The sequence below is a fragment of the Podarcis gaigeae genome (assembly GCF_964106915.1).
Source record: "Podarcis gaigeae genome assembly, chromosome: Z".
NCBI lineage: Eukaryota > Metazoa > Chordata > Lepidosauria > Squamata > Lacertidae > Podarcis > Podarcis gaigeae.
Genome location: NC_139691.1, coordinates 5493310 through 5515590, shown reverse-complemented (window position 1 = coordinate 5515590; position 22281 = coordinate 5493310).

Genomic DNA, 22281 nt, shown 5'->3' with positions numbered 1-22281 from the left:
ACCAGTGGGCATGAAGCCTAAGCTGCTGACACTGATTAACACTGACAGAATATAACAGTAATCATACATGCAGCTTGATCACATTCTACCCAGATTTCTTCCTTGTGTATAAAGAGACTGTCCCTGTAATTTCCTCCCATTGTTTAGAGTAGACATGGCTCCCAATGCATATTTCCCATAGCAAGCTATGATTGCTGGTTCTGTATCATTTTTGGATTCAGTGCATCTAGTTTTGCCAGTGTTTTGGCTTGGTAATGTATAGCAAAGAGATCCCTTGCAGCAAGGGTCGGCAAACTATGGCCCGGGGGGCGGATGCAGGCCCCCAGGCTTGCAAATCCGGCCCGTGGACCCTGCCACCCATTTGATCAGTCTCTGCGCACTGTGGACGCCTCACCGCATGGGGACTGACTTCCATGATGCTGGCATGGCTTCTAGGCAAGCGGCAATGCTGGCGCAGCTTCAGATTGGCTGCAGGAAGCTCCTGCAGCCAATCTGAAGCTGCGACACTTGGATTTGAGCACAGGGGAGGCAACGGCGCAGAGCAGAGCAGAGGCGGCGCTACCGCCCCCAGCACCTGAGTGGGGCTTTCCCCATGGTGACGGTGCGCATTTGGCAAGGGCCCCTAGCTTCCCCTCGGCCTCCTCCAATGCCTCTTCCTCCTCCTCCGCCATTGCTGCTCCTGCTGCTGCTTCTCCTCCTCCCTGATGCCACTTTCCAGGCAGGCGGGATATGAGGAAGAAAGAGGCGGTGGTGCCACTGCAGGTGGGCCTCAGGCAGGGGGCTGCTCTCCGTCTCCCCACAACAGAGCAGAGCGTGCAAAGCGGAAGGGGTGATCATTGCAAGAAAATTTGTGTGGCGCTTGCACGGAGCTGGCGATTATGCACGCACACAGAGACCTTGCCACAATATTGTTGTGACCGTTGCATGGTGCGCACTTACCCAGGAGTTGTTGCGCTCTGGTTGGATGTGATGTCAATTTAACTTTTACGCAGTGGGCAGGCCTACTGGAATGAATGGACCTGGGTTAGGCATGGCCACACATGTCAATGGGTCTACTCTTGAGTAAAAAATAGGCAAGCGACTTCCACGTAAATACGCGTTTTTAAAAAACTATAGTCCGGCCCCCGACAGTATTTGAGGGACAGTGAACTGGCCCCCTGTTTAAAAAAGTTTGAGGACCCCTGCCTTACAGTGTGTGAAATCACAGAATGGTGACATGAGGCTCACAGGTCTGCTTCTATCCCCCTTCTGTGGAACCTAACCAGCCCTTGCACAGCTGATCCTCTGTGTAGATTTCTCCTAGTCTGTTTCACCCAATTTGTATGTGCAAACTCCTTCCTCCATGTGTCCAGCTCTCACATCTTCCCTAGGAAATTCTTGTTAATTTCTATTCATGCCAAATGGGAAATCTTACAAGATATTGATGTAGCAAAAGATCCCTTTACAGTGTAGAAAATGTAGAATTTTACTTTTAAAATGGAATTGCAATAATTAGCTCTATGCAGTCTTGATATTGTTTTAAACCTTTTAACACTAAGGTTTATTATTCCACTGAATCATTTTGGGCCTGATTCATAAGAATAAGTCAGTACTGCTTCTGAAGTTAATTAATCTTCCTTTTTCCGTGTGTGTATGTGTGTGTTCTGATGTGAAAGTTAAAGCAACTTTAGAAGAAAGTTAGGTTTCTAAACAAAAAAAAGCATACCAAAATACAGTATAAGCAAAATAAGTTTGAGGGAAACAGTTACATAATAGGCGCTAGTCGCAAAAATAATACAGTACAGTTTCAACAGTAGTGCACTGTTTCAAACACTAAATTTTGTAAGGTCATGGAGAATAATATTCTGCTGCTTATTTGTTTCTAAGTACAACCTGAAGTGCTAGTTTTGACTTTAAAAGCCTGAAATAGCTTGCGACCACATTTCTTAGAGGAACACCTTCCTTCATATAATCCTGCAAGAGAACTAACATCTTCCATAGGGGCCTTTCTTGCTGTACTTTTAGGAATGTTTGAGGTCCTTGAACAGAAACTTAAACTGTCTGTGAGCACTTAGAAAAAGATACTGTGATTACTAAGACTCAATATGGGTTTCTCAAAAACAAGTCATGTGGCAAACCTCATTTCTTCTTTTTTGATAGTTGCAAGCTTAGTAGATCAGGGGAATGCTGTGGACATAGTGCATCTTGATTTCAGTAAGGCTTTTGACAAAGTCTCCCATGATATTCTTGTGCAGAAGCTGGTAACATATGCACAGGACAAGATAACTGTAGATGGTTGACTGACCGAAGTCAAATGTTTCCTTGTCACCCTGGAAAAATGTGATAAGTGGGTTGCTGCAGGGTTCAGTCCTGGACCCACTGTTGTTCAGCGACTCAATAAATGACTTGGATGAAGGAATTGAGGGGCTGCTCATCAAATTTGCAGAATACCAAACTGGGAGGAGTAGCTTATGCTGCTGAAGACAGAATCTGAATTCAAGATGACTTTAATAGATTGGAGAACCCATATTGACACATTTTCCAAGATAATGCCTACTCACATTCTAAAGAGCTTGTAACACATCTAAAGAGCTTATAATACCCCAACACACTGAAAATGACACAGGGAAAAATAGACAAGAAAGCCTTCACCCTGGTATGGCTCCCCTTTATCACATACAAATCAATATGGCTTACCTGACCCAACAGTCCCTTCCCCCCTCACAAACGCAAACAAACATCACTGCAGCTAAATACAGACAACCACCCCACCCCCCGAGCCCCCACAATCCCTCTCACTACCAAGGAAATGTAACAAGAGAACAGGAAAAGAAGCTATCCAGTTGACACTGACACAAACCCCACACAAACATTATATAAAAGAATAGGTCTCACAAACCCACCCCTCCTCTCCCCCTCTCTTCTTCCGCAACCTTATACTGTGTATACAACACTAATGTCTCTGATCCAGTGTAACTGATCTGTAGAAAAGACTTTACAACCTGAAAAAAGAGATAATGCACATACTTTTGTAAATCAATAAAAGCTTTAATAAAAATTATGTGCTAAAAGGTAAAGAAAAATTCACTCACATTGCTGAAAAGTGCTAAATAAATGTCCCAATGATCAATTCATTGGAGTATCTGGGGTTAGAACAGCCTTCCCCAAACACGTTGCCCTCCGATGTTTGATACAGCAACTCCTATCATCCTTGACAGTTATGCTGGCTGGGGCTAATGGGAGTTGTAGTCCTAAAATCTGAAGTGCATCAGGTTGAAGAAGACTGGGCTATCAAAGAGATAGGGAATCTGTGGCCCTCCATATTTAGTTGTATTTCGACTTCCATAAGCATGGTCAGCATGGTCAGCATGGTCAAGGACAAGGAATGATGGGATGCATAGTTTAGCATCAGCCAGAAGGTTAAAGGTTCTCAGTCCCTGACCCCATAGATCTATACACAGCTGCCCCCCAGATGGTGAGTTGCCAAAGCTACATGTTGGAGCATCTCATTGGACATGATCCCAGGTACAGGAGAAGACACATCCACCCAGACTGATCATTGGCTTTCCTCTACAAATGGCTACAAAGGCTTCCTGCTCAGACAGAGATTTTGCTTTGACAATTCTCTGCTAGCTTTTTGAGTTATTTTCTGATTATTGGCTTTGTCCCTCTCATCCCCGACTCCTGGCTTCCACTCAACAGCTGCCTTTGTGGTTCCACTTTCGCAAATCCTGTGACAATTCTGACCACACCTTTCTGGTAAACAGCCACATGGCTGCCACCCACCCACAGATGAAGCACGTTCTTTTGCCTGCTAGCAGAGACGGTAACATTACAGCTTCCTATGTTTAAGGCAAAGGAAGAAGAAGGCAATTTGATTGTGGTGCTCTGTGTACCAGTTGCGATTCCAAGTTTAATTCCATTTAATTTAGCAAAGTGATGCTAATGAGATTTCGCTGAAAGGGAAGATTTGATGGAAGAGCTGCAGCCCCAAATAGCAGCGACTGAAGCAAACACCAAAGGTCCTTGAGACAACATTAAACACACAGAATCCTCAGGGGGAGCTTTCAAATGGGATTATTATGGAACTGTGTCCATATTAAACTGTTTTTTAAAGAAAGAAAGAAAGAAAGAAAGAAAGAAAGAAAGAAAGAAAGAAAGAAAGAAAGAAAACAGATAGAGTAAATCTGGAGAAGATACACTCAGCTGAAAAGATCAGGGAATAGTTCCTCTCCCCTAAGAAAAGAGGTTTTTAAACCATTGGGGACTTGTAGCTTAGACAAAACAGTGTCACAGAACCCACCTAGAGTTTATACACCTGACGTGAGTTGTGTGGTGCAGTGGAGGCTAATCCATTTGGGCAAATGGGACAATGCCCCACCAACCTCAGCCCGCCCTCAGCCAGCTCCCACCTGCCTGCCTTCTTGCTTACATCCAGGCCAGGGCATAACTCTGCCTGCCAACTTCCTCTTCCTCAATCTCAGTATTAACCCTTGGAGAACTCAGCAAGAGGAGGATGAGGACAAAACTAAATTTGATTGGCTCTGGAGCCACCTGCTGTTGGGCTCTCTGCCTCACTGTATCCAATGGGCACCAGCCACTCCTGATGTGTCAATAGGGCAGGAGTGTAGTGACTCCTATTGCTGCCTGGGGTGGGTGCACAGTGGGTGGACGGGGTGTGCTGGGGTGGAGCCCACCACTTCCACCCTTGGGCCGGGCCTAACCCAGAGTGGAGCAGCTGCTAGCTGGGGGCCTCCTTAAGGAGATGGAGCAGCTGCCACTGCTGCCCCAATCCCGAATGAGGGAGCCTGTCATGGGGGTGCCTAGTTGCACCCCCTCAAAAAAATGTGCCCAGGGCTACAACCCTCCCAGCCCCCCTCCCACACCACTGCAATAGACAATCAGGGGTTTGTTTGTTTGCTTGCTTAATTGGGAAGGGGGGAAAAGAATTCAAGTTTAATAATTCTTTGACTTGAAATATAAAACTGCATTTGCTCCAATGGCAGCAAAAAAGAGATTGGGAAGGACAGGAGCATAAAAGTGGGCTGTGCAGTAGTGGTTTGTGAAGTGGGGCAGAGCCACTGGACTGTTCTCCCAATACTGGTACAGCTGCTTACCTGGGTGGGACAGGGACAAAGTGGTAGTGAAGTGAGGGCTCTGGGCATGGGCGTAGCCATGGGCGTAGCCTTTTGTTGGCGGGCCAGAACCTCAGTTTGCTATGTATTTTTATTGATTTTTATTGATATGGGGAGAATTGGCCTCTCCATGCCCCTCTTGGCTATGCCCATGGCTCTGGGGGTACACCAATAGAGCTAGACTGTTGCTCCCGCTGGTGCACTTGCAATAGTTCAGCCTCAGTTCCACACTTCTGAGGAGCAATGACCCCAGTGTTGGAAGGAGGTGGCTCTGCAGCTCCATTCCGCCACACACACTGGTACGTAAACCATACATCATAAAGACACCACAGTCTCCACTGTGCCATATTTCCAAAAGGAAACACAAGCCTTGGGTGAGTGCTTGGAACCCCTGGCATTTCACACCGCTCAGAGATTCGGGGATGCTTGAGTGAGAGTCCCTTTTTGTTTTGTTTTCTTTAACCAAAGCTACTTTCCCAACGCTTTGTAATTCCTTGACTTTCCGTTCATGAATAGATTGATTTTTCCCCCAACTATGACATTGCCTAAAGACAATGAGAGATTTCACAACACATGATTTATGTGCTGCAATAGCAGGAGAACTTTTTCATGTAAAAAAAGAAAAACCTCATAAAAAAGTCAACAACCTCCAGCTGCAATGCTTGATCTCCTGATGAATCAAAATGGTAGCTGGGTGTCTCTTAAACTAACTGCAGATTAAACAATTGAAGTTAGTCCGAGAGTGTAAATGCAAGCGAAAAGCTCAAAGCAGTTCAATCAACGTCAGTGATTGGATTCTTATCAGGACAAAGAGAAAGAGAGAGAGAACGTGCTGTCTCCATTGGTTGCTGAGCATAAACAAGAATGAGACAAAAGCATTGCCAAATGTAGTTCGCTAGCTTGCATTGTATGGTATAACAGCAATTTTAAATAAGGCAAACAAATTTGTGTTCCCAGCAGAGCTTGTGATACTGGGGAAAGTTAATACCAAGTGGCTAAAACAGAAAACATCACACAGATAACTCTAGATGTGGGCTGCAAAGAGCACTGGAAATTCATGCTCCAGGGCTACCCCTTGGCTCCTGTAAAGCTTCCTGAATGCAAATAGCTCTGGTGGGGTTTGACCTGTAAACAAGACTTTGAATAACTTGTGCTAACAAGCATCAAAATTTGGCACCAATAGCCCATATTCAATCTCCGCCAAGCAAAGTTTAATTTTGCAACCTGTATACATTATGTAAAATAAGTAAATTTGCATATAGATGCTTATTTTCTGTAATTTATTCCATTTCTACTAGTCAAGGAGAAGGGCACAGAAGCTTTTCCACCCATAACCCCCTCCCCACCTGTAGAGATCCTGCTCAGCCAGACCTAGAACTGTGCTGAATTTTCACAATGGGAAAGTACCTGCTCAGAAATGATGCCAGGGGAACAGGAAATATCTCTCCGCTCCTTGGTCCTTCCTCACTTCATTTGCCGTTGTTTGGGCATTACCTGTTTAGCCACTCTGGAGATACTGCGGCACATTTTTAAATTTTAAAAGAGTTCCTGTTCCTGTTTCATACAATTCCAGACAACGGAGAATCATGTAGTCAGTGTGATAACAAAATTACACTAACTCACCAATAAAATTTGGTTAAGCGTCGAGGTCCCCAAGACACCCCCCCCAAAGAAAAACACAATTGACACTTAATTTTTGTTTAAGGTTTTTGGCATAATTTTGGCCACAACTTTATTCAAATTACAGCAAAGTGAGTGGTTGCTTAGGTATTGGTAGCACTAACTGACCCCACACGGGGACAGCTCTGACATTCGCACCCCCCGTGAAGTCAGGAAGGGTGAGTCACCTGGGGAGAGAGACGGGACTGGGAACCATGCCTCACCTCTCCCCAGAATGCTCCCAGGGGCTTGCGTGGCCCTAGCCCCTTGCCAGGGGGTTTCGAACAAAAGCATGGGGAGCCCCTGGGTTCCTTTAATGGAAAACCCTTGAAGCAGCAGCTGCAGCAGCATTTTGGAGGGGCAGGCACAGTCGAATCCATACCCCTCCACCAACCAATTCCAAGACCAATGCCTAACCGCAAACCTTACAAGTTGTGACGATTTGCTACGCAGTAGGCAAAAACCAAGTGGCACACACTAATCAGCCAAATGGACAAAATTCCTACCAGGCCCCTGCCCCAAAGCAGACGACCCCATGACAGGCATAGCAAGGTCAAGCAAACAGCCTAAAATTAGGGAAGGGAGGGCGGGTGATCCGAAGTAAGCAGCGAAAAGAGGAAGTTCCTCGCTGCGAGCATTGTATTTAACAAATAGGGCTGTCAATCAACAATTGGCAACATCTAGATTTCCCCAGTAACAGCCCGCCCCTGCTTAAAGGATGGCCAAACCATTTGCCTAGTAACAGTGAGGTGTCTTGTCAGCCCCGCCCGCAACCTGTGCTCTCCATGAGGGAGAACACACTTTACATCACAAATCCAGCTCAGAGCAAGGGCAGGGCCTTCACTTTAGAAGGGCTAGCACTTTTGATCCTGTTCAAAGTTCCAATGATGCCCTTTCTCTTTTTCAGCCTGTGGAAGTCTTGTAATAAAAATCCTTCATAAATGTACCAAGCAAACATGTACACAAATATACAAACCACATGTCTGAAGCAGCACAGGAAGACAGTCCTGAAACCATTTTAACTCTCCCAAACTGACCAAATGTTTCTCTGCAAGGAAAGATGAAATGGAAAAAAAACCTTCCCATTGTCTCAGGAATTAAGTAATTACCATCTCAAAGGCATAGGATTCCTCGCAAGAAAAGGGAAAAGTTGATAGCTGTGCTCAAAGGAATGGCCAGACTACCAGAAAAGGCAATCAGATAAGGCATTATCAGATAACCTGGAAGATGGGAAAAACAACAACATTCAAATGTCTGTTGTACACCACCTTTTCTGTGATGTATGTATGATGTATGGGGGGGTGGTCTTGAGCTCCAGGGCAGGGAATTTCAAAATGGCTATATAACAGCAAGCACACATGCTTCGTGGTCCTCCTCCTCTCTCCTGCGTGTGGGGGGAGCACCCTGTTGCAACAGCTTTAATAAAGATCAGGCTTACTAGCTGCTTTGCTTCTCAATATTCTCTGGTTGGCCTCTGTTATTTTCTCCTACCAATGGAGAACCTACAAAGGACTCTATAAGGGCTCTTGTGTACCCCATAAGGGAATAAGGGCAGAGTTTGTTTATAACAGTCTACTCTACCCTTGTAGATGATGATTCACCTCAAGCCACTCAGTTCTTTTAAAACCCTCCTGCAGATCACCAAGTGCCCCCTTCCTTCCTTGAATTGTTCATTTACCATGTTAAAAATACGCCCCCAGTCTCAGAAAACCATGTCAGGGGCTCCAGTCTTTGTCATGACAAGTGGGGTGCTGCACAAGGTATTGTATGGACATTTTTTAGGTTTTAATTCTGTTTTGAAGAAAGTTCTGCCAGTAAAAGTTTGAATAATATTTCTGTGGGTCTGGACAAGGCTTCATTTCCAAAGCAGTCAGTGCTTATGCTTCCAATTGCTTCAAACTGCACACTATTTAATATCTGCAACAATGATATGCATTTGTTATGGATGTCTTAACCAGTGCTTTCTTCCTAGAAAAATATGTGTCGGTATTCACCATGAAATTGTTACAGTAAGTGCTAGACTTCAACAACAAAAAGAGGGGCTAGTAGTGTGTGCCCTTGAGTACCCCCTGAAAAAAGGGTCTTGACCCTTAACCCTATGCCCACAAGAAGCTCTCACACAAAGAAAGAAAGTTTGGTATGTTATCTGAAACACGAGAGACAGAATACCGTATATAAAAATACTGCCAGGGGAGGAGCATATAATGGAAGGATAGTGAGGACATGTCCTCCCAATATTTCTCGGATGAAAATAGGGATATTTCTCCCCCCCTCCCCCCCCCACACAACTGACCCTCCTTGACCCCTCTCCCCAATTTTTCTCCTCCATCTGCAAAGCAGTTCCTACCAGAACTTCACCAGTGGAACACATCCTTCGCTGCCCTGAGAGGATCCCTTAAGTCTGATTTTATGTTATTCTTTGGTAGATTTACAAAAAGAAAACACACACCAATAAGTACTTTTTTTTAGAAAGGGACAAGAATAGGCATGGCTAAACAAAGTATTTTGTGATTGTGACACACACACACACACACACACACACACAGGCATCAGCTTTGGTTGCAGGAGTCAGACCATTGGTTCATCTAGAAGATCAGTATTGTGTGCATTGACTGGCTGTGGCTCTCCAGGGCTTTAAGTAGGAGTTTTTCCCATTCCCACCCGGAGGTCTCAGTGATTTGTTGTTCCCATCAGTTTTGTTTACAGCACCCAACAGGAACTTCTTCTGCCAGCAGCCCAGCATCACAAATGCACAGTCACAACATTAGATGTAGAGAGCAAGTCTTGCAGCAGAATCTGCCTCAGCTGCATTCTGCCCCAGATTTTGCAGTGCTCTGGATTTTGCACCTCTATACTTCCTCAATGGTTTCTGGATCGGACGGAGCCTGTTGAAATGGAACCTGGTTAGATTCTGGAGAAATGTTTTCAATTTTTCAGGGGATGAGGGAGACTGAGCTGCTAATCTTGGGGGAGGAAAATGGGTCCCAGAAAAAGAAATTTAGCAGATAAGTTTTTACTAATTCTTTTTCCGTTGTTTTTTTAATTTAAGTTGCAAGTTCATCCAGTGGTTAAATGATAAATTGGCCTGTTATGCTACTGCACAATTATGCACATATTAAAAAATAAAAGTGGGCTGTAATGAAAGAAACCATTCAGAACCTTTATTTCAGATTCCATTAAAAACCTGAGTCAGTGAACTCAGGTCCCACCACCACCTGTGAAACACAGACACACAACCCTGTAATGAAAGCACACTTGACGCAGACACCTAATAGCACAATTAATACATTGCATGATTTATTTTTCAATCTTTCTCTTCCTCTCTCTCTCTCTCTCTCTCTCTCTCTCACACACACACACACACACACATAGAGACACATAGAGTGTCCATCTGATGCAGATGAATCACAAATCCAAAGATGATTAAGCAGCATGGATGTCATTGACATGACTTCCCACAGCCAGGATGAGGATTCTGAGTGGGGGGGGGGGTCAATCAGAGGAGGCAGAAAGAGACTGGCCTCTTTCCCAGCCTATTGAAGGGAGTGGGCCACACACACAACCTCCTTCTCTAGAGGAGAAGAGACTTTAAGTTATCATGACAGCAAAAGTGGCCAGGATGGAGGCCAATTCTCTGAGGAATAGCCTCTACAGTGGTACCTCGGGTTACAGACGCTTCAGGTTACAGACTCCGCTAACCCAGAAATAGTACCTCAGGTTAAGAACTTTGCTTCAGGATGAGAACAGAAATCGTGCAGTGGCCGCAGGAGGCCCCATTAGCTAAAGTGGTACCTCTGGTTAAGAACAGTTTCAGGTTAAGAATGGACCTCCGGAACGAATTAAGTTCTTAACCTGAGGTACCACTGTAGTTGTAACACAAGGGAGGGAGGGCTCTTCATCAGAGGAAGGGGTGGGAGATGATCCTGAGAGTCCCCGGGCTTGCAGACGAACAAAGGTCAGAGAAAGGCATCAATCAAAGAAGCGGGGGTGGGGGCGCTGTCATGTTTCCTGTTGGAGATACCCTTTGAACTCAGATGCCTCAACGTCATCTCTAACATAAAAATATACATAGATGTGTCCCTTTTAAAAAGAAAAATAATCAAATTTTAAAGGTATGGAACATAAAATGTGCATTGGCCTACTTGCCTGTAATTTGGCAGGATTTTATCAACTTTCAGGGAATGACTATGTATGCAAATCTCATCCACGTCTGTTAAAAAACTGGGTAGGAGTTATAGCCATTTTAACATTTCCCAATAGACTGATCCTGGACTGAAATGGGCAGCCACAAAACACCTCAGACCAAGGCAGTCTGCTTACCAAAGCACTAAACTGGGGTTTGAATTGTATCTTGTGGTTATTGCACACCCCTAATAAATATATATTCTTATTTTAGATGAATGGCATGTGTGCAGCATTTTCCGAGGTACACTCTACAATTAAAATTCCCTTCTAGCATTAAAGTGGAGTGGAACTACGAGTCTTTCAGAATACTAGTGGAACAATTATGGAATGGACTTGCTTGGTGCTGCTGATTTTTGTGCCCCATACATTTTGTACCAAGCCAATGGTTCAAACATGCCAACACTCTTTCCCCCAATTAATGGCCGTCCAGATGTCCAAGAGAAGCCCAAGGCCTTGTTTCATCTCACCTTGTTTAGGGGCAGCACCTGTTGCTTATCCCTGGCATCTGATCCACCCTTACTCTGAACATTGAGATGCTCTTTCTCTCTTTTTACTAGCTCTCTTGGCTAACTGCCATGCATAGGCCTACTCTCCTCTCGAGTGTGCCTAGTCATTACTTTCAACAGCCTCCTAAGCTAGAGGCCACTGATGCATTGTGAAGACATAGCCGTTGTCTTTTAACATGCTTGATCTTAGTCACAGAAGTCTAAGAAATGAGTCCTACACAGCCACTTTCCTCTTCCCACATATTGCAGATAGTCGTTGATGTTCAACGACTCACAGCATGTGAAGCATTCAGCACTGTTCTTATGCAGGAGAATATGGTGGCCTTGGTATACACTGGAGCTGTGGGAGGCCCCAGCTAGAACTCGCAGAATATAAGCAGGCCTGTCCAGACTTGTACCAGCTGTGTTTGAGGCAGGCATTCCTTCTTTACTCCTGCAAACAATTGCCATTACTACCAGAGTAGGACTTATCTCACCTTTTTATAATGTGCTATCCCAGTGTTTGCAGTCGAATAGCCTGCTAATAGGCCCAGTTAACACTGCTTGCAATTTGTCTCTCAGTCTGGCAAACTTCTATTTCGTCTCTGCATATCAGAAATAATAAGCAGGAGCCAATGTTTTTTTCCAAATGAATGTGTCAATTGCATTCTGTTGCAGACTGTGCAGGTCAGGAATTTATAAAGAGGATAGTTCTAATTAACACAAGCACTAGGGTTTGCTGATAAAACTAGTTATAGGCCACCTCTGAGGGCATTGCACACCGAAGATGTCTGTTGTGCTCCAGTGGGTGCCCTCAGCATGCGCACCGCCTTGCCCCCGCAATTGAGGGGTCCAGGTCTGCTTAATGTCAGCACACCATGCATGCACACTCCACAGCATGTGTGCATGACATCAGCACATACCGCTGTGTGCTTGTGGCTTGCGTGCATGCCCTGTGATGTGCTGGCATCACTTGTACATGTCGTGGGGCATGCGGATGTGTCGTGCAGGTGCCCTGTGGCTTGCACACGGGACACGAGTACACCCTGTGGTGTGCATGAGCAGCAGCCGCTTTTAACAGAAATATAGACCTACTGTCCTAGAAAAACCCATTTGACAGATAAAGGATTTTAGCTGCATATGTATGTGCTTCATTTATCTCAAGCTATGCTAGCAGGACTCATTACAATGCAAAGATGCCCGGAAGTCCATCCCATTATTGAGGGACGCATCCGGGAAATGAATAGAAAGTCAACTTGTCCTCCTCCACCCTGCCCCACCTCACTGCCAACAACCTTAGCCAGATGCATATACCTTGTAGCTGATATACATTTCTACATCCTCCCCTGTGAAAGTGGGCTTTTTTAGTATGGAAAGCAGACCAAGCTTCTCTCAGCAGGGTGCTTGTATTAGCAATTCATGAAAAGTTGCATAAAAAGAGGAATACATCAAGACAATCATTCAAAGCCTCAGTAAGACACCAGAGGGGACCAGATACTTTGCGGGTGGGGGGGAGGGAGAGATGCTGGTTATTTTTCAAGAAGGGAAAAGAGGAGATGGGAAATAAATTGAAGGAGGAAGCAACAGAGTGAGGACAGGTCTTGGAGAGAAGGCCAAGAGACTAATGAGCTGAGATACAACTGTGAAGGAGAAATAAATGGACACACACACACATTCTTGCCCCTTAATTGTTCCATGGGCTCACTCTGCCCTGCATGCAACAACTTCTACCTGGAAAGCTGGTAGAAGAAATAGGGGGAGAGAAAAGAAGAGTAGGACTTGGCATATCAAAGGTGCCTCTACAGGTTTGGTGCTTTTGCTTTGCTGGACTTATCTGGAGATGCCAAGGCTTGAGGCTGTATGCAAAGCAGATGCTTGACCACTGAGTTCCAGTGCTTACCTACCAGGTTCTACTAAGCCTCTAGATATCTCTCTCTTGTGTACTGATTGTGGGTAGGATTCAGCATAATGCACAAACCTCTGGAACAAACCTCTCTCTCCTCCTTCTGCTTGCTGTTCCAATGATTCTCCCAACACTCCAGAGCAGATCTGAGGAAGGTTCAAGTGGATAAGGCAGGGAAGGAGAGTGGGGAAACACCATTGTACTAGCAAGAGTTCTTGTGCTGGCTTATGCTAGCAAAATAGGGTAAATGAATCCAGCTATGTCTTGGCTATATTTGAAACCATCCTTGAATAGCTATTACCAAATAGGATTGGTGGTGGTGGTGATTATGGAGTGAGGTTGCATGCATGTAATCCTGTGGATTGGTAAACCAAGATGTCATTGGATTACAATTCCCATCATCTCTAGCCATTGCCCATGCTGACTAGGACTGATGTGGATTGGAGTACAACAATTGCAAGGCCACATTCCTGATTTATTATTATTATTATTATTATTATTATTATTATTATTATTATTATTACCATTCCTCAATCTTCCACCACAATCTCAAAGAAGCAAAGCCCAAAAATGCACTGGAATGTCAGGATGCAAACAGAAGAAGAAGAAAAAGAAGAGGAAGAAGAAGAAGAAGAAGAGTTTGGATTTGATATCCCGGCTTTCACTCCCCTTCAGGAGTCTCAAAGCGGCTAACATTCTCCTTTCCCTTCTTCCCCCACAACAAACACTCTGTGAGGTGAGTGAGGCTGAGAGACTTCAAAGAAGTGTGACTAGCCCAAGGTCACCCAACAGCTGCATGTGGAGGAGCGGAGATGCGAACCCGGTTCCCCAGATTACGAGACTACCGCTCTTAACTACTACATCACACTGGCTCCACAGAATAGAGGCGAACTGCTTATATCTAGCAAGGAGGAGGAAGTGAAGAAAGATACAGGAAGAGAAGGAAGAGAATAGAAGTGAGAACAAACAATGAGTAAGGGGCAGAAGGAGGGAGAGAGAGAGAGAGGAAAGAAAAGAAGAAGATGCCTGAAGCTGATCAAAGTAGCTTTTAAATAAAGATTATACTCCAGAGATTGTGGGGAGTGTAGTTAATAGGAAGAAACATAGACATGTCCCCTTCCAGGATCTGCATTATAGCTGTGATGTAGCCCATCAGGGGGTAACAGCAGTAAGGAATGAGTGAAAGAGATACAGGGAAGAAGATGATTGGGGGTAAGGTTAAAAGGGAGAAAGAAAGAGAAAGAACTGAAAATCTCTGAGGAATGAGGAGCCACTTATAGCAGAGGCTTTCATCCAGGAGCCTTCCACCCCGCAGTGCTCTATGGGCTGTTCAGAGGTGGACTGCACAAGCTATGAACACAGCCATACCTGATATAGGGGAAAGCTCAAAGAGGTCCTTGATATTCCATGTTCCAAGTTTCAAATCTTTTACTTTGGTGGTGGGCACTGCACAAAATCATTTTTCCCTGTTGTGGAAATAATTTAGAACCCTATGCACACACACAAGGGTTGCTTGTTAATATATAGAATCACAGAATTATAGAATCATAGAATTGTAGAGTTGGGACTCCAAGGGTTATCGTCCAACCCCCTGAAGGAGTCCATTCCAATCTTTTACAGCTCTTACTGTCAGAAAGTTGTTACTAATGTTAAGTCGGAATCTCCTTTTTTGTAACTTGAAGCCATTGGAACGTGTCCTACCCTCCAGAGCAAGAGAAAACAAGCATGCTCCCTCTTCCATTCCCTTAAAATATTTGAAGATGGCTATCATATCTTCTCTCAGTCTCCTCTTTTCCAGGTTAAGCATACCTAGCACCTTCAACCATTCTGCATAAAGCTTGATGATTTGGACAGTTACACAGCAATGCTGTGTTTGCCAGCTCCAAAGTAGGTATCCCTGAGTTCAGTGAGACTGACACCTACTGTAGGTAAATGCATATAGAACTGTGATGTTCAGAAGATGTTCAGACGGTCCTTTGGCCATTTGAATTACTTGAGCCCTTGAGCAGGGGTGGAGGAAGAGGAAGAAGAAGAAGAAGAAGAAGAAGAAGAAGAAGAAGAAGAAGAAGAAGAAGAAGAAGAAGAAGGGGGAAGTTTGGATTTGATATCCTGCTTTATCACTACCCCAAGGGGTCTCAAAGCGGCTAACATTCTCCTTTCCCTTCCTCCCCCACAACAAACACTCTGTGAGGTGAGTGAGGCTGAGAGACTTCAGAGAAGTGTGACTAGCCCAAGGTCACCCAGCAGCTGCATGTGGAGGAGCGGGGAAGCAAACCCGGTTCACCAGATTACAAGTCCACCACTCTTAACCACTACACCACCTTGTGCCAGTGGTAGGTGAGGCCAGAGGCAAAAATGGGTATGGCACTTTTCTACAGTACTTTCCAGCCATGCAAATGTCAGAGGTTACTAAAAGCAAGACACATTATCATGGTTCAAGAAGGTGCTCGAGGAAGTAAAATTACTTGAGAAGGAACCAGAGCAGGGGTGTGGCCTAGAGAATGCCCCAAGGGCCACATGAAGAGGTCTAAGCGTCCTGCAGCTGCTCTACTAAATGCTTTTAGCCTGCATTGTGCTTTTCTCTCTAAAGTAGGGTTGCCAGAACCAGCTGGGTTAAAGAAAACCTTATGAATTCCCGTTAATGTTTGTCTCCACAAAGATCTATAGGAAGTTATGCTGGTGGGTGGGTCTTCTCCTCCCTGACAGAAAAGTGCACTGGGCAGAATCGCAACTCCAGCTACAGCTGGATCTCCACCACTGCATAAGGTGGTATGTCATAAAATATAAGAATAGCCTTGTTGAATCAGGCCAAAGGTCCACCTAATTCAGGGTGCTCTTTCCCAGGAGGTCCAAAAACAAAGCATGAAGGCACTAACCATCCCCTGCTGTCTCAGCTCCTAGCTAAAATTCAGATATATACTACCCATACATTTGGAAGTTCCATTCCGCAGTGGCAGGTAGTAGCTGTGTTTGAATATTCTCTTCCCTGTATGGACATAGTTTCAGATGACATAGAGCATATCCCCCAAAGAGGAGAAATAATGTATTGTGGAGATGATTTTCCAACCCTCAGCTGTGCAGCATTTTATTGTTTCTTAAACAAAAGTTATTGCTTTAAGAAAATCCACTCCTGACCTTCCCTGACACTATTTTTGAAGTGCCTCTCACTCTGGTTCATTCGTGCATGCAACAGAAAATTCCTTGCTGTTCAATTGAACTGCTTCTTAATAGCTTTTGGAATGCAAACATCCATTGCTTTCATTTCAATTTAATCTGCCAATTTTTCCCCTTAAGTCCTTATCACACTTTATCAAACAGCGTATCTGTGTGAAATGGCTGTCCTTCCTTACCCCTCAGGCAGCTGCAAAATTGAAATCTGAGCAAGCGTGCCACTTGCTTCCTGTTTTAATTATTTGAACATTCCTTCCTTCCTTCCTTCCTTCCTTCCTTCCTTCCTTCCTTCCTTCCTTCCTTCCTTCCTTCCTCTCTCTCTCTCTCTCTCTCTCTCTCTCTCCCTCTCTCTCTGTGTGTTTGTGTGACACCTGTATTATTATGACGTGTGTGTGTGCATGCTCTAGCTGGGGAAATGATCCCACACTGGGCTGAATAATTTTTTTGTCTCAAGCAAAATAGAAAAATGGTTCTAATGCACTGGATTAAAGAATATGTGCTTGGAAAACTTACAGTCTCTCTGGCACTCGAAAGCAAATGCCAGGAGGGGACAACAAACAACCACTCCTTCTGAAATGAAATGGGATTTCCAAATACATGTGTCATAAATAAAATTATGTTTCACCTTCAATAGCTGCTCATTAAAGCAACATAAAGCTGGTTTTCAGTAGGTGTTGTGATCCACTGTAACATCTGCCACCAAGGAAAGGCGATAGGAAACACTAGAACAACCAGGGTCAGTAGAAAAGACATGTTTTCTTTTGGAGCAAGTGGAAGCTCCTTAGCTCTGTGATTATCCTCCATGGAGTCTGTCATCCATGGAGTCTAGTGGGAGAAGTGTCACATCAAGGTGTGGGGGACAAATTGTGGGACAGCAGAGGAGGTGGTAGAACTACCTCCTCTGGCTGTTGTAGGATTCCTGTGCATATGTGGATTGTGTGCCAAGTCCCCATGCCCTGTAGTTCCCCACTGATTAATAAACACACCAACATAAATGTTTTGGATTATGGGCTAAAACAGGCCACAACTTTATTGGTTACAGATGTGAGCGGTTTGGCTTAGGCATTGGGTGAAACCAGGCTATATCTTTATTCTACCTGTCTGCAGGGAGTCGAACTAAGGGTAAACCATGAGAAGGGGAAGCCCTATGACTTACATCAAATAGGGGCACCCCGATGGGTCCTTGTTGTGGCAGTGGCATGACCCTAGTCCATGCCCAGGCTTCAGACAGAATCCACAACCCCAGATCCCTTTAACAGGATACCCTTATCGAAGAGGGGCAGGCGGAGGCTACAACCTCCCCTCCCTTAAACAAAGGCTTACCCAATGCCTAACCACCACTCAAGCCCAAATGGCTCACCACCAACACCCTCACACCTGCAACCAACCTCTAATGCCCTTTACAATGCTTTCCAGCCAAATATCGTTTTCCAGATCGGAAAGATGTACGTCTTTATTACGGAACAATTCCTCCTGGTCAAACGTGTTAGCGGGATGCCGGCCATTCAATTGTTGCATCTTTTTTTGCAACCACACAATTAGCTTTCTTTCTGGCCCTATTGACAGCCATTGGGTCAGGGCAATCACTCTAGCAATGCCTCTCCAATAGCTAAGACTAAATTAAGGCCACAAGCCTATCAAAGCGCTCCTTGATATTCCAGGTCAGGTCAATCCCGTTCCTTAGAACTAAGTCGTTCTTGCCCAGCTGAACAACCAATACATCAGGTGGGTCATGTTGCACTGCATTGGATGTCACAATGGACATGAATTCATGCCACTTCATACCACGTTCCAGGGCCATGACATCACTGGTAAGGAAGCATTTATTTTCCAGCTTTGCTATTGCTTTGGTTGCCACATCCTCTGCATTAAGTAGCCCAAAAGGGGACTGTGCCTCCTCCCCCCCCCCCAAAAAAAAGTTCTGTATTTCTTCCTCTGGTCCTGAATTATGACTCCTGAGCATTTTGTGCTGTTCAGCCTGTACTGTTCCTTGCCTGAATAAAGATATATATTTTACTTAAAGATAAGAGCCTCTACTTGTGTTACTTGCAAGGAACATAGCGTTAAAGCAGGCTCCTGAATCCCCTGCACACCAGACAGGTAGTGATGAAGGGTTTGGTCCTGCTTAGGTTGAATGTGCACATGTTTCCCCCAGCTGGGAACAGTGCAGTCAAAGCTGCTTCTGATCTGACACCCAACCTCCTGATATCTCCACATCTCTCTGGGAGCCCCAATTTGGTTCAGGATTCAGCCAAATCCAGTGCACAGCCCCAAAACAATCAGGATCCTGCCATGGAGATAAAGCTCATCAATAGGACAGCTGAATTTATCTGAATGGGACTTCTTCAATTACTTTGAGCAGCTTTTTCAATAATCATGACCTTTTGACAGAACAAGGGTAAATCTTTGCAATCCTGTTGATTCTGGACCCACTCCTTTTTATCCTGTCCAAAAAATCCATTTGAGAAAAAGGAACCTGATAATAAACTTTAATGGACATCTGCTTTACTGGACCATGCTAATGATTTGTTTTCTTTAAAAAAAAGACAGTTTGGCCATACACCAATTGAGTTTGTGCAGTCCATTTGTGCATGCATTTGCATACAGATCTTTGCTGCCTTTCCCACTTCCCTACATGGATTTTTGTGTGTGGTGGGTGGAGACTTCAATTTCAGCCAATGAACAATTCATTCCCACTTCTCTACTATCAGTCATAGAACAATGCCCTTTTCCTGGTGACATCCTAGATGCGCCCACATTTTGTACATAAACAAAGCATCCCTTGTGGCAAGTGCCAGAATGGACATGGTAAAGCACAAAGACCAATACTTCCTCCAATGCTCTCAGAGGCTGGGAGGTGATTCCATTTAGGGATGAATGGAGCAATCAGTTCCGTGTCCATATTATTTATGCATGTTTCCATTCAGAAATGGGATTATTATTATTATTTATTACTTATACCTCGCCTATCTGGCTGGGCCTTCCCAGCCACTCTGGGCGGCTTCCAACAGAATATTAAAAACACAATAAACCATCAAACATTAGAAACTTCCCTACACAGGGCTGCCTTCAGATGTTTTCTAAAAGTCAGGTAGTTGTTTATTTCCTTGACATTTGGTGGGAGGGTGTTCCACAGGGTGGGCGCCACTACTGTGAAGGCCCTCTGCCTGGTTCCCTGTAACCTCACTTCTCACAGTGAGGGAACTGCCAGAAGGCCCTCAGCGCTGGACCTCAGTGTCCAGGCTGAACGATGGGCGTGGAGATGCTCATTCAGGTAAACTGGGCCGAGGCCATTTAGGACTTTAAAGGTCAGCTCCAACACTTTGAATTGTGCTCAGAAACACACTGGAAGCCAATGAAAGTCTTTCAGGACCGGTGTTATATGGTCTTAGTGGCCACTCCCAGTCACCAGTCTAGCTGCCGCATTCTGGATTAGTTGTAGTTTCCGGGTCACCTTCAAAGGTAGGCCCACATAGAGCGCATTGCAGTAGTCCAAGAGAGAGATAACCAGAGCATGCACCACTCTGGCAAGACAGTCTGCAGATAAGTAGGATCTCAGCCTGCGTACCAGATGGAAGTGGTAGACAGCTGCCCTGGACACGAAACTGACCTGTGCCTCCATGGACAGCTGTGAGTCCAAAATGACTCCCAGGCTGCGCACTTGGTCCTTCAGGGGCACAGTTACCCCATTCAGGACCAGGGAGTCCTCCATATCTGCCCCAGTATCTGTTACACATGCCAGGGATAGTTCAGTTGGTTAGAACATGGTACTGATAATACCAAGGTTGCAAGTTGCAGGTTCACACCTGAATTGCAGGGCATTGGACTAGATGATCCTCAGGGTCTCTTCCAACTCTACAATTATATGACTCCATGAAATCTGATCCTTCCTATTTCTGCAACAATCCTTGATTTCCCCTGCCCCAAATTAAAAACTTAAGAATCCTGCTGGATCGTGTGTTTTTATAGATTTTTAAAATTGATCTGACTCCAATATGTATGCCACCTTGCTGTATTTTTGATGGAAGTGGAGTCTAGAAATATTTGAATCTAGTTAACCATCCTGTTAGAAACTGTGGTCCAAGCAAAGGCATATGAAAAGCCCACGTGGGTCATGAGCACAAGAGCACTCTCCCCACTCTCCCCACTTGCGATTCCCAGCAGCTAGTATTCAGAGGGATATACTGCCTCCAACAGTGGATGTGCAGAAGCATAGGGTGCTCCATTGGGTCCACCTAATGCAGTGTTGTCTAGCAGTGGCTCTCAGGCAGGAGTCTTTCCTCAGAACTACTTTGTAGATGATAGGGATCGACTCAGAGACTTTTTGCAAGCAAACCAGATGCTCTATCACTGAGCTACATTCCACAACATGCCTAGCAGCCATTGATACCCTTCTTTGTCTAATCCTGTATCAAAGCCATCCAAACTGGTGACTTTTATTTTAAAAGGCATGAAAACCTGCATTTTTTGTTATGCATTCCCCATAAAATGTGCACTTTTGTCCTGAAGTTTGAATTTTACATGCAATTTTGGTATGTGCTTGGGCTGAAAACACCAAAAAATTCAGAAAAATATAAACCCAAAGGAAAGCTTCCACACGTTAGTTTAGGAAGTGGAAATTGGGCTGGCTAATTTTGAAAGGTTGGCTAATTTTGAGAGGTGATCCTTCAGCTTCCCTAATTCCATGGGGGGGTGGAATGGGCCTCCAGAAGGCCCTATAAAATGACCCTACAACAACACAACATTCTTCTATGGGGTGTCGGGGTGTTTTGGGAGGGAGATGAGAGCCACCAAGAACTGCATTATGCTTGGCTGTCCAGCTGTCTCCCATCATCGCGTGACTCAAAATTCCATTGCACCAGAGCAGCCCAGGAGAGTCAGAGACAAGGATATTCAGGACAGCAGTGGAGGTGTCCAGCACAGAGTTACAGGCAACACAGCAGAAAAAGTTGTTTCAGCATCAGCTGGATTCTAACTAAGCAGCTTTATAACTGGTTCTGATGCTTCATTCTCCCTTAGCCTGTTGTCAAGCTGGGGGTGGGGGGGTGGGGAGAAATGCCTTGACATCTAATCGTCACATGTAACACCTGACCTGGCTCCTCTTCGCAAACACAACAGCAGATTCTTTTCCTTGTATGTAAGGAAGTGGTATTATTATTATTATTATTATTATTATTATTATTATTATTATATCAGAGTTAGGGTACAAATTCAGCAGCAGGAAAGGAGCTCTCACAAGGGTTGATGGGGAAGAGGCCCATCTAGAAGCAAGGGCCAAGGTTCACAAGTAGCTCAAGATTGCACAGGAGGCAGGAAGTTGTTCCCACAAGTTTCCATGCCCAGCCACTGAGCTGAAACCAGAGGCAAAGTGTGGTCCTTATGAATGAAAATCTCTGTAAGCAGGCACTAAATCTAGGTGGCTGTATCAAACATTTTGGTCCAGTGGTAATTAAGACTATTGCTTGTTACAATGTTAGTCAATGAACTGGAGTTAAATAAACTGGAGCAGTGAAGTGGGCAATTATTCAAGGGGTAAAAACACAAAGGGATTGTGAAAAGTTGCATAAATGATATCTCCAGAATGGTGTGAATGTGCAAAGAAATAGCAAATGTGGTCCAGTGTATGTAAAAGTTATGTACATTACGGCAAAAATAAATAAATAATCCTAACTTCACAGATACAATGAAAAGGAAAGCTTTTTAGGAGTCATGGTGGACAGCTTGATGAAAACATCAAACTAGTGTGCAGCATTTGCAAAAAATG